At 40.6% G+C, this 13,217-nt stretch overlaps 1 protein-coding gene across 5 annotated transcripts in view; it reads left to right on the top strand.

The window, feature by feature from the left end:
* The window catches only part of LOC126291563 (zinc finger protein 501-like), a 405,002-nt gene that overhangs the window by 215,934 nt on the left and 175,851 nt on the right, over positions 1–13,217 (top strand). The window lies entirely within an intron of this gene.

The raw sequence follows: 13,217 nt of genomic DNA, 5'->3' as shown, positions 1-13,217 counted from the left end.
CAAGGGTAGGGCTGTGTCAGCTTTGCTCTGTCCTTCCCAGAGGAAGTATTCAGTGCAGAGCAACGTTTGATTTACTGCTGCAGTGTGGCATTTTTCGGTTGGCATCTCTCTTCAGTTCTGCAGGATTGTGGCTTCTCCTTCACTGTTTGTTGTATGAGAGACTTCCACATATCCAGAGCATTGATTGCACAAAAAGAGGTACTCTGGCGATCTGTCATCACAAGTATTTAAAAATGAATGAGAATGAAGAGAGTCCTCAATATCTATTGTGCAGTCGCATGAGCGAGAGGAATGGCAAATTTTCTATGAAACGACTTTACAATACCATGAAGAAAGCATTTAACTTAAAGCAAGGACTTGCAACCATCAGTGGATGGGATTCGATGTTCTGTATGTCAAGAAGCACTTTTCGCTAAATTCCAAGGCATGCAGCACTTGAAATTGATGGAACGAATAGTAAAATTTCTGAAATTGTACGCATTATGCTACTGTCAATTGCAACAGTTTTTTATGGAATTGAACAAACAGTATGGCGAATTTATGTATTATTGCAGGGTACATTGGTAAAGTCAAGGGGTGTGCCTGGAACAGTTTTTCGATTTAAAACTCGCTGTTGTTAATTTTGTGAAGAAACATGTAGTGCATGAACTAAAATTAGAACATCTGAAGTGGAGTGCAGATGTCGCATTTTAAGTGAACATAACTGCACACAGTGTACAATGCAAGAAAGATCTTATTATTGATTTGGTGAGGATGCATTTTAAAAGAGAATCGCATTATAGAAGAGACACATTCTGACAAACACAGTCCAGTTCCCTAAACCCATTGACCATAAAAAAGGTTTGGATGATTTTCTGTGGACTTGAAAGAATTACAAGGATAGTTTTGTAACCGTTCTGAGTACACTTTCAGTCGTACAATGGTTTTCGATCATGTTTCATTTCAAAAGCACCCTGTTTCATGTGCAAATGTAACTGGCTGATCTGCAAGATGATAATTCTGGTTTTGAACATGAATCCTTGTATGCGAAGATGGTCCATAATGTTATACATTGCTTTCTCCGCAAACAGTTGTCAAACATGATAAATGTTTCATTGTGTGTGTGTGTGTGTGTGTGTGTGTGTGTGTGTGTGTGAGAGAGAGAGAGAGAGAGAGAGAGAGAGAGAGAGAGAGAGAGAGAGAAAAGAGGAGGAGAAATAGTCCGTGTCTTTCTATATGCTGACATTTTGTCACGTATGACAGTTATGTTGCGTCTTCAGTGTGTCACAAATAAATGAGAAATATGAACTGTAAAACCAAGTCATATGCAATGTGACTGCACTGCTATTTAAAAACAGTGTGTACATAGTTTGCCCCTCTTCCCCCCCCCCTACACACTTTTACAGTGTGCCGTCTCAGTGGGGGAAACATGCAGCAAAGCTGAGCACCATGGCACTCATGCCATGCCAGGGTGTGGCTCGTGAGCTGAATTCTTGGCTGCCCCTGATCTGCAGTCATTCACATCAAGCCTCATCCAACAACAACTTGAGAAGACAGGCGAACAGCTGTAATTTTTAAATAGTTACAAAATTTGGGTCACTTGTGCTGTGTCATGAGGTTCATTGAGTAGGTGCTCTAAAATCACAGAGTCAGAAAAAAGTCTTATGTTTTCATAAAGTTAAGTTGTAATAAACATACTTGGAAACTTTGGACAGCTTTTGAGTGGAGCCAGGTTTGGTGAAGTAATTGTGTGAGGCCTTTGACCTATACCATGCAGATGTGAGGATATCTCACAGTTAAAAGCAATTGAGATAGTAGATGGAAAGAAAGTGTCTACACATAGGCTTTCATGGGCAGTATTTGCGTCAACGGTGAATTGTTTTTTGGGCATTAAGTCGTGGACCGACGCATGTTTGTATGGCTGACTTATCATTTCCTAATGCTGGATACATCATTAGAGATTATAAAGACTTACATAGCTTTATCAGGCTTATACAAGCTCAATGAGCTGAACTTGCTAATTGAACATTGATGGTCGTTATGAAGAGAGAAAAATTGGAGGGAGTAACTTCAATCTTCATGTGTATTGTTTGTGACATCTCTGAATTTTGAGTGTAAGACTCTCTGTGATGCTGCACTGCATTCTCTGCTTTTCCATCTTAAACTCACGCATTAGGCGTTGTTTAGTACTTTATGCTTGTGACAGGCTGTAATTACATTGTATCGTATTTGCATTGAGAATCAACAGGCAACTTTGCACCGGTCACTGATGATCTGCAAGTTTCACTGCATTTACATTCAAGTTTGCAACGATTTTTTTCTCCCCATACAAACATGAATTGTTTGAGAACAGCACCCTGTTGCTGCAGTCATAAAGTATGTTCCCTGTCACTGATGTATGTCGTGTATAGTATTCTCCAGTCACCCTAGTTTGAGGTAGCCCTGACATTGTTTTCACTTTCGGAGAGGCCTCTCAGTTAATGAAAATTCACTGATTTTTTTTCTTTTTTTTTTTTGCTAGGAATTCTTGAAACCAGTTGCATGTAAAAGCCAGTATTCTGCATACGAGTATAAGTATTTTCTTTACTGGCAACTGCAGAACATTACCAAAGGATATATTGAAGTCATCAACTACAGCATCAACCTGAGCCCCGCTATCGACTGCACTGTGAATCTCAAGAATGGACAGACTGCATTGAGTTTCATGTGATTGGTATGTAAGGAAACTTTTTTTTATGTATCGATGTTTTGAATTAGCACAAATGTCGTCATTACGATCTATGACTGTACATGATACTCAAGCCAGTGAAGTAGGTCTGAGGTTTTCTGTAGAATTTTGTAGTGGCTTGGCACACTTTATTGTGTTGAGAATCGATTATAAACTACTCTACCGTCCAATCTAAATTTAGAATTGAGTGAGCTCTTGTTTTACGTTTCACTTCATCTGTTCAGGTACTTGAATGGATTCCAATTCTGCACCGACTTGTTATCCTATGTGTAATTTCTCAATGTTGTCAGAGTGTTAAAACTATCACACCACATTATGTTCATGTTTGTTGAAGCAGTTTTTGAAGACTGGATTCAGAATTTAAGTCTTTTTTTTTCGGGCAAATGGTTTTTTAACACTGTGTAGAACTCGTCAGTTGGGAGGCAGCTTCTATTTCTGCTGCAGTACATCACAGTATACTGTTTCGTTTGTGAGTTATAACGAGATTCTGACAAGAAACGACTTGTTTTCATTTACTTTTAGTATTTTAGATATAATCATTTTGATGGTGGCCCTTTGCTTGCATCTCCAGGTGATCCTGGTTTTAGTCACACAGCTTTTAATCTTTTCGCAATAGAAATCACTTGCAGGGGGTGGGGGGGGCAATGTGGCGATCCAAGGGAGGGAGGTCCAGCATGTCCCATGTATCTCCCAATCAGTTCACTGCTACGACCGTCGCAGTTGTTGCCCCCCCCCCCCCCCCATCCAAATTGAGTGAGGCCCCTCACTTGTGTAAGTAGGAGGTTACCTCAAGATGCAGCAGGCAGTGAAATGCCTTCCAGGGTCTGACCAAAGGTCTTTCTTGTTTGTCTCACAAACAGGTTTCAGGCACTACTTGTGGTTGATGAAAGATCATGAGTTAGATGCATTCACTTGCCCTGTTTCAGAAAAAGCCTCTCAGCCCACAGGATCTGGACACTCACAGAGAGTGGGCTTAATAACTTGGGAGATTCAACATTTGGTGCATAATGAGTCCCCTTTGGGATATGGCTGACAAGGAGGGGAAGCAATCGATTGTGTAATCTGTCTGTATACCTGGAAGAGTCTTTCTAGATGTGTAACAAGTACTTTCGAATGGCAAGAAGACCACAGGGTGCAGGTAACTGTAGGTGATGGCTGTTGTCGGAACTTTTGATCTGGAGAGATTTTCTTTGGTTTTATGTATGTGTCTGAATTGGTAAAGACTGCCAGTCTTGTTTCGGAGATGCAGGAAGAGCTCACCATCTGTAACATTATCGACAGTATTGACTGCGGAACTTTGTTGCAAAGCCGAGTAGACACTTTGGATCAGAGGCTCAGTCACTTCTGCTACACATAGGCTGCAGATTTCTCATCTTGCGCCGTAGGATGTTGCGGTATGCAGTCCTGCTTAATAGGTCACTAGAAGTGGCTATACAAGTGGCGGGGGCTGTGTGGAATGGACTGGACTATTTCTTAGGTTAGACAGTCTCAGAAAGGTACAGCAAGGGCTTCAGTCTCAAAGTTGCAGGATGAACACAGGACGAGAGAAGACATTACAACAGGTAGTGCTGTATTGGGATGAGCTAGTGCTCCAAGCTCTAACCGCAAACACTGAAGCTCACATCGTTGTGCATATGGAAAGCTCAACCAGAATTTTTACAAAGGACCTTTCAGTGTTCAGAAAGGATAGGTTAAATACCGTTGGTGGGGGAGTTCGAAAATGGTTCAAATGGCTCTGAGCACTATGAGACTTAACTTCTGAAGTCATCAGTCCCCTAGAACTTAGAGCTACTTAAACCTAACTAACCTAAGGACATCACACACAGGCAGGATTCGAACCTGCGACCGTAGCGGGTTGGGGAGTGTTTGTTACCGTTAGATGTAGTTTATATTGTAGTGAAATTTAAGTAAATAGTCTGTTAGAATGCGTAGGGGTAATACTTAACAATAGGAGTAAAGTAGTATTTGTTTCCTTCTACCGACTGACCCGCCCCCCCCCCCCCCCTTCCTTCGGTGTCACCCGACTCAGAGATACTGTTTGACGTCGATGATTTTTAAAAGTTAGTTTAGTAGCCCACACGAGGTGTGAATGGTAGGGAAACCATACTTCACCTCTTAACAAGAAATAATCCTGACCAAATAGGGAGCATCAAGATGGCTGCAGGTATTAGTTCCCGCAAGGTATTTGCTCAGAGAATGAATGCTGTAACATCCAAATCCACAAAAAATAAACACAGAAAAAAATCCCTTCAAGAAAGCAGTTAAAAGTTGGCGTGACGCCTTGTTAAGAGACAATCTCCCCTTCTTCCAAACTATGTAAGTGTAGAATAGATGTGGCTTAAATTTGAAGAAATAGTGTCAGCGGTAATTGAGAGATTTATACCATATAAATTGATAAAAGATGGTACTAATCCCCCACGGTACACAAAACAGCTCAGAACGCTGTTGCAGAAGCAACGAAAAAAGCATGACAAAATCAAAATAATGTAAAATCCTCAACGTTGGCTATGTTGTACTGAAACTTGATGCGTCTAATAGCTTCCGTGACGAAACTTTGTCTTGAAATCTGACAGAAAACTCAGAGTGGTCATATGTAAAGTATAACAGTGGCAAGGCAATCAAAACCTTCACTGTTTGATGCCAATGGTAACATTACCAATGATACACTAAAGTGGAGTGACGAAACACAGGTTTCCGAAATTCCTCCACCAAGTATGATGAAGTGAATATTCTAGAATTCGAATCAAGAATAGCTGCCTAGATGAGTAGCTTAGAAGAACATGAATTACGTCGAAAACAATGGTCTATTGAACATATAACCGATTCAGAAATTATCATTCTTGTGAAACACAACAAGTTCTTTATTCTCGCGAAGTAATGAGTGTTTTCAACAGGGAAAGTCAACTTGATTCCATATTTTGAGATTTCCGTAAGGCTTTTGCCACTGTTCCTCGTTAGCAACATTTAATCATATTACATTCATATGGTGTATCGTCTCACTTGTGTGACTGGATTCGTGATTTCCTGTCACAAAGGTCACAGTACATAGTAATCGACAGAAAGTCATTCGGTTAAACAGAAGTAATATCTGGCGTTCCCCAAGGAACTGTTACAGGGCCTCCACTGTTACTAATTGAGTTAGAAGACAATCTGCGAAGCCCACTTAGATTGTCTGCAGATGATGCTGTCATTTACCGTCTAGGGAACTCATCAGCAGATCAAAGCCAACTGCAAAAATGATGTAAACAAGGTATGTTAATGGCGCGAAACATGGCGATTGACTCTAAATAAAGAATCCATTAAATTTCGCGTATACGATAATCACACGAAACTTAAGGCTGTCAATTCAACTAAATGGTCAGAAATTGCAATTACGAACAACTTACGTTGGAATGACTGCATAGATATTGTTGTGGGAATGCAAACAATAGACTGCAGTTTATTGGCAGAAAATATAGAAAATGCAACTGGTCTACTAAAGAAACTGCCTACATTACTCTTGACCATCATGTGCAATAATACTGCTGTGCTGTATGGGATCCTTACCAGATGGGATTGACGAAGGAGATGGAAGAGGTCCAAAATAGGGCACCTTGTGTTGTATTATAAAGAAGTGGGGAGAGTGTGTCACAGCTATTATAAGCGAGTTGCTGTGGCAGCTATTAAAACAAATGCGTTTTTCGTTGCGACAAGGTCTTTTCACGAAATTTAACCCACCAACTTTTTCCTCTGAACGAAAAAGTATTTAATTTCACCAACCTATGTAGGAAAAAGTGATCATCATAATACAATAAGAGAAAACAGAGTTCACACACACTGTTCGTTAGTGGAATGGGAGAGAAAGAGTCCGAAGGTGGTTAGATGAACCCTCTGCTAGGCACATGTCAGAGTAGTCATGTAGATGCAGAAACATTTAAGAATGAACATCGTGTAATATGGGAGCTACTGGAAGAAACAGGGAGATCTTGAGAATTTCAAATGGGAGGATGATGCAACACTGTTGTCTGAGTATGGAGACCGCAAATGTAAACTTATTTTGGATGTCTTCAATAAGTGGCGCCTTTTCAATGTCACTGAGCAACATGTGACCAGAATGTCTCCAGACACCCTTGCCTCTCAGCACCAGATTAACAGTGAGTCATATCTTACTTCCAGCCATATGTGTGGTTTTCCTTCAGACAGAAGCGTAAAGTTTGTAATATCTCACCAAAATACTGGCAACATTTGTAGTAATGAGGCAGGTACGACAGTACGGGGATGACTGTATGGTAGGCATTTAGAATACTGAATACCAAAGAACGCCAATACTTCTATTTTTGCGTTACATATATGTGTGTGTTAACACATGCCACTCGCGCGTGATCTCCTATTTATCGCTCAGCACATTCTTCCTGGGTCTACTTATGTCTCATACTCACTACTCCGCAATTGTATGTATTGTACAATCGAAATTCTAATGTCATGACAGGGTGAGTTGCGAATCTGTTTGATGTCGATTATTTCGAAATTAAAAGCAGACAACTGCTTGTATAAGTGCCATCGTTGTGATGTACTGACGCCTCACATGGTGGCTAGCATCTGAACTTGGTGCCACACCCTTACAGTTGATTAGCAGCGTCCATTTCTGCACCACTGTATTATCACAGTGACACAATAAAACTCCATACCCAAACCGAAGGTGGGATGCAATGTAGAATACAGGGGAGAGTCAAAAATTAAATACACTTTCGTTCTACAATTTATTTAAGAAAAAAGCTGGTTTGACATGTTATTTTTCAACATTTTCTCCATCTTTTTCATTTCACTTGGTCCAGCCACCCACAAGCTTGCATATTCCTGCCAAGAAGAAGTTGCTCGCAAAAGCCACTTACGCACCACAATCTTAACCTTGTCGTAACCCAACACTGGTCGCGCCATACTTACTTTAAAAGGTCACGCTCAGATCAGAGGTGATGCGGGATTTAAGTTCATCCGTTTCTTGGTATGCGAACAGATGTGAACAGCACTGAAACAGCGGCAGTGTATAGCTTAGATTTTTCAGATCTCTGTTGTAGGAGACAGTATGGAAACACTTGGATGTTAGGCTAAGAAAGTAGGTATGGAGATATAAGGGAAACGAGCCACTGGATTGATTTACTGGGCTGATTTTTATCCGTCCCATGTTTGCAATGAACATGCAAAGAATGCAGACACTATTTTATAAAAATGTAGATGAGGCTTGCTAGATACTCCAATCAGTTACCTGAACGAAGGTTACGCAAGTCTGTAACTGTACTAAGAGTTGGGTGTACACTGTAATGTGTCTTACTACAACCACAGACCTTGGATGTGTCAAGTTCTGTTGGAACCTCATTTCAAGTCTCGTCAGAGTGTAAGTGACATACAGACACAGATAAATGTAGACAAATGTACAATAGAAATCAATAACCCTAATCCAGAGGCAAGCTTTTTAAGTCCTTCATAGTGTACAAGTTTAACTGAAGGCAATGCTCACTCACATGGTGTACACTATGGCGGCGGGACTCTCTTGATCGCTGCACTGCAGAACTCAACCTTGCTTGGCGTTTGAGGGTTTATGTATATGGCATTTGGGGCTGTTTTTTTTTTTTTTTTTTTGCTTACTGGTAGGACTTGACTGCGTGGTTTTTTACCTCCAGTTTGCAAACAGTGAGCTTGGAATAAATGGTATCTCAATTCATATGGCCTCGTAATGGGCTGACTAAAGCGGCTCACACTGTATGACTCCACCTGAGTTAGGTGGCTTACATTTAATATTCATACTTAAACGACTTTTTTTCTGGTAGCCCTCATGATTGTCATTACAGCCTCCACATTGGACGCGAAATCGATGATCTCACACAGCATCTTCGAGCGACCCAGAACCCAGACAAATGAAGGACTGTTGGAACAAAAAATGTGCTGCAGGGAGAAGTTTCATTAACTAAAAATCCGTTCTCTTGATGGTTTCAGTGCTGTGGTAAAATGTGTGTCGGCGGCCGTTGTCATGTAACGGCAACACTTTCTTTGACAGCAGACCTCGTCGTTTGCAGTGATTCTGTCTTTAGCTTGTTTCCACCACCTCACTCCTTGTCGGCAGTTGTTCCCATTGCCATTTACTCCTCCAGCACTGGCCCTTTTGCATCCGAAAAATTATTCGCTTGATTATTGCTGCCAATGGCAGTCTGGAATTTTTTTGTCTTTGTTGTTCTCGAATTTTTCCACTTTATTCTCTGGCCTTTTAATTCTGCCTGGAGTGGTGGGCCGATGTTTCATGGCCAATTACTGTTATGTTAAAAAAACGTGCTGTCGTCCCTGTTTAAAGAGTTGAGTAAGTGTTGGCAGATGACAAAATGTTTGACCTTGGTTTCGTCTGTAAGCTATCTTGCGTACCCTTTGTGTAGTAACTTCACGGGAGCCAAGTTGGTAGGAAGAACCACGAAGATCCTACTATATCAATGGTAACTCGCGTATCCCTCGACATGCATCCTGCAATATGTCAAGCTTGACCGTCCACTTTCAAATATCTTGACACAGAAATAAACATTTATGCGTTACATGGCAGTACCCTGATATTGTGCTGAAAGTTTATGTTGACCAAAGAAATTGAACTACGCTCGTGGTCCCTTCGACAGAATGCAACGGAAACAACTGGAGTCGGACGATGCGTACGTCAGTGCAACTGTAAGCAGAGCGAAATTTTTACAAGTGTGATATGACCAAAGTTCATAATTTTTGACTCTCCTTCGTAAAGCGTTCTGGAAGCAAGGACGATTGGATTTAATGTCCCGTCGACATCGAGGTCGTTAGAGACAGACTACAGCGTTCTACGAAAAGTCATATGTTCACTTTGCCATACAGCAAAAGTAAATTCCATCGTCACACTATCCCCGTTATATTTTTCCTGAGAGTTGCGAAGGCAGTCCTGTAACTCATTTTCTGCCCTTCTTGTAGCAAACTGTTGACTTCCATATGAACACTGGTAAGAGGTAAAATTACATTGATAACGAATAACGTAGTGCTATGGAATAATATAACGGCTATACATAACAAATATTAACTGCCAACGAAATTAAAATGCAAAATCCGTTGAAATTCTCGATTTATTGTGGAAGAAAGTAAAAAATCCGATAATAACACGGACAGACCTATTATTTTACGGAAAAAGAATGTTTCAGAAAAGGAAGAAATTATTTACAATATTGAGGCAGAACTTCAGTAAGATGTGTTCACTAGCATGTTTGAATCCCATCCAAGTGAGCATATACAAGAACTGAGTCAGTGTTAACCATATCATTCCTGAGATAAAAAAATCACAGGAAATTTTTCTTTTAGTATTTTCAAACAAGCTAGTAAACAAGCATGATCCATATGAAAAATGAAAAATTTTTTTGATTGTTCACTAAGGCGTTAATGGAAGTTCACATATGTGGACCTGAAGTCCCACTTAGCATAAAAACGTATTAATCTGTGCCACATATTTTCTTTCCCCAAGCTGCGAAGGGTAGCCGCATGGTGTGAGGCACCTTCCATGGATTGTGCATCTCCTGCCGTCAGAGGTTCGAGAGCTCTCTATGGCATGGTTGTGTGTTGTCCTTAGTGTAAGTTAGTGTAAGGTAGATTCAGTAGTGTGTAAGCCTACAGACCAATGACCTCAGCAATTTGGTCGCATAGGAACCTACCACAAAAGTTTTTCCCCTTTCTTCAATAAAAACATTCGGTAATATATTTTAATTGAAACAGTAAATACTGTTTGCTGAGGCACGACGAAAATATTATAAACAATACAGGTTTTATATGTGCATTAAAACAACTTCATAAATGCAAGAAAATAATAATCGTACTTGTACATTAATTTCTGGCAAGTAATAATTTGCTACTCCCAGTACATAAATATTTACGCTACATCTTATTATAAGCTTCAAAACAACTATTTTTCACAGTACATAAATACATTCCAAATTTGACGCTCATGTATCTTATCTTGGAAATGAAGTAAACTTTCCTGCATTTTGTGGCACTCCGTGCCTCAACAAATTTTGGTAGTTGGCCGACATTGTGAACTCTAACTTCTGAAACTGGTCGCAACACTCCTCTTCCTGGCTTTTTACCCACATTTACAACAGTATCTGTATCTTCACTATCAGAGGAATTCACTGTACAAGGACGTCCTCTCTTCTCGTAGCTACTGATTTGACATCGTAATGTTCTTATTATTTATTGGTCAGTTTCATCAAGCTCAGCAGAACAATCTTCACCAAAAACCAGAATTCCTCATCTTCCCAATCAGATAATTCTGTATAGCTGTCAATAAAAAGCGGTTCTAACGGTCCATCAGTTAGTATTTCGTGCATTGGTATAGAGTGTAGAAAAACCAAAACCAGTTGTAATATTCCATTATCGATGACGAAATTGAAATTAGCAGACATTCAGTTGACCTGAGACTCACGTGCGAAGACATTCAGAAAATAGATTAGTTTATAGTAATGAACAAAATTTATACAAATCTAAACGAATTCTGAACATCTAGAATAGTTAGTGAACTTTAGGTAAAAAACACATTTTCTCAGTTTAATATTTAGACATAGTAATTATTTAAATATTTTTTACATTTTTTGAAGTAACAATTTTCTGTGTACAACCAGCTGTAAATTAGTACACGTTTCGAACCTAGCAAGGTGCTGTGTCCTGATTTCAAAACTGAGAACTAGAAGGCCAATACTGGCAGACTGTCAGTCTATACACAGAAAAATACAGCTATGTACAGAAGAAACAAAAACAATTTACTAGGGTCCACATGTGCGGACCAAGGTGGGAATGATGATAAACGCGTTGATTGCCACATGCCTGATGATGGATGTTTGTCTCACAGCTGGGCCGGTGGGCACACAACCTTCGATGTGATATGCTGTTAGGCGCCTTCTGACTGCGTCATGGCAGTCAACATGTTGATGAACAATTAACTATTGGGGAGACACGTTTTCCTCTTTAGTCAGGATGTTTATCCATCCCTTGTGCCTTGTCTCGCGGTTGTGCAGGTTTGACTGCGGTTAATCGGATTTGGCACATGGATTTAAGGGGTGGCCAGCTGCCCTTCCTGCCACCACCCTGTACCCTCCTGGGATGGAGTTAGTAAACCCCAGCTGTCTGTGTCTAGTGTAGGCCCTAAGCCATGGAATAGTGCAAATGTGTTCAGATATCTTCAAGCTGTGTAACTGAGCCGGAATGTGGGTACCAGCCTGGTATTCACTTAGCGGGATGTGAAAAACCGCCTAAAAACCACATACATGCTGGCTGGCACACCGGCCCTCATTATTATCCCACCGGCCGGATTCGATCTGGGCGAGCAAGCCTACCCGAGTCCAGGAAGCAGCGCAGTAGCGCTTCCTGCTACCCTTGTGGGTTGTCATCAGGATGTATACAATAAAAAGTTGTTAATTACAGCTGTAGTGTGTAGGCGCAGTTAGATGTGCTATGTCACGGATTGTGTAGCCCCTTCCGCAGGAGGTTGGAGTCCTCCCTCATGGGTGTATGTGTTGTTCTTAGCCTAAGTTAGTTTAAGTAGTGTGTAAGTCTAGGGACCGATGACCTCAACGGATTGCTCCCTTAGGAATTCACAAATGTTTGAACGTTTCTAGTGTGTAGGCATCACGGCTCAAATTATGGGACACCTTCCTTGAATGGCACTGTAATACAGACAAACGTCACAGTGAGACATCAGTAGATTTAGAACACCTATTCCTGATGCACCTCTTCGAACTGCCACAACCTGTGACATGATTGCAAATGGAACAGTGATCCAAAAATGTAGAATAAATTTTTTTATCGTGTCTGTGGTCACAAACTTGTAGGTCCTTAGACTACCGATTTCAGTCAGCAATGACCATCTTCAGAAATATTTTGTAAAAAACTTGTCCTAATATGCATAAGACATAGCACTTGGCGATGCAACCATGGCTCCAGCATTTTAGGACATGTTTTTTATAAAAAAATCTGAAGATGGTCATTGCTGACCAAAACATCTGGGGACATAGAATTTTGTGACCACAGACGTGGAATAAAAGAAGTTTAATCTTCCAATCATGCTGCTTTATGCTGTAGATCCAACAATGAAAAAGGAAGCAGCTGATTATTGTTAAAAGGCACAGAGATATTCGCTCTGTGAAAAACTGTTCCTGTTAAACTTTTCTCATCTTAGCCAGTGTTCAAGAAATATTGCAAACAAAACTCTTTCAGTCAACAAAAAACCTAGCACCTTCGCACTAGTCAAGAAGTAATACCTTCTCACTAGTCATGGAATGTACCTTGAACAGACTGGGATGTGGTTGATGTGTGCCATCGAGTGTGGTCACCAGAAGGAACTCCGGATCACACTCCACTTGTAACACAACTTGTCTCAGTGGTAGAGAATCATTACATACCAGACACTTATTTAGTGTATTTAGAAATGAGGACATGCGCAGAAAAATGAGCTGACCCACAGTATTTGCAAATGGAGAAAAATGGGATTTTG

This window comes from Schistocerca gregaria, chromosome 9 (assembly GCF_023897955.1).
Source record: "Schistocerca gregaria isolate iqSchGreg1 chromosome 9, iqSchGreg1.2, whole genome shotgun sequence".
NCBI classification, from domain to species: domain Eukaryota; kingdom Metazoa; phylum Arthropoda; class Insecta; order Orthoptera; family Acrididae; genus Schistocerca; species Schistocerca gregaria.
The sequence above is the reverse complement of the archived record's forward strand: the minus strand, read 5'-3'. Positions and strand labels throughout refer to the sequence as shown.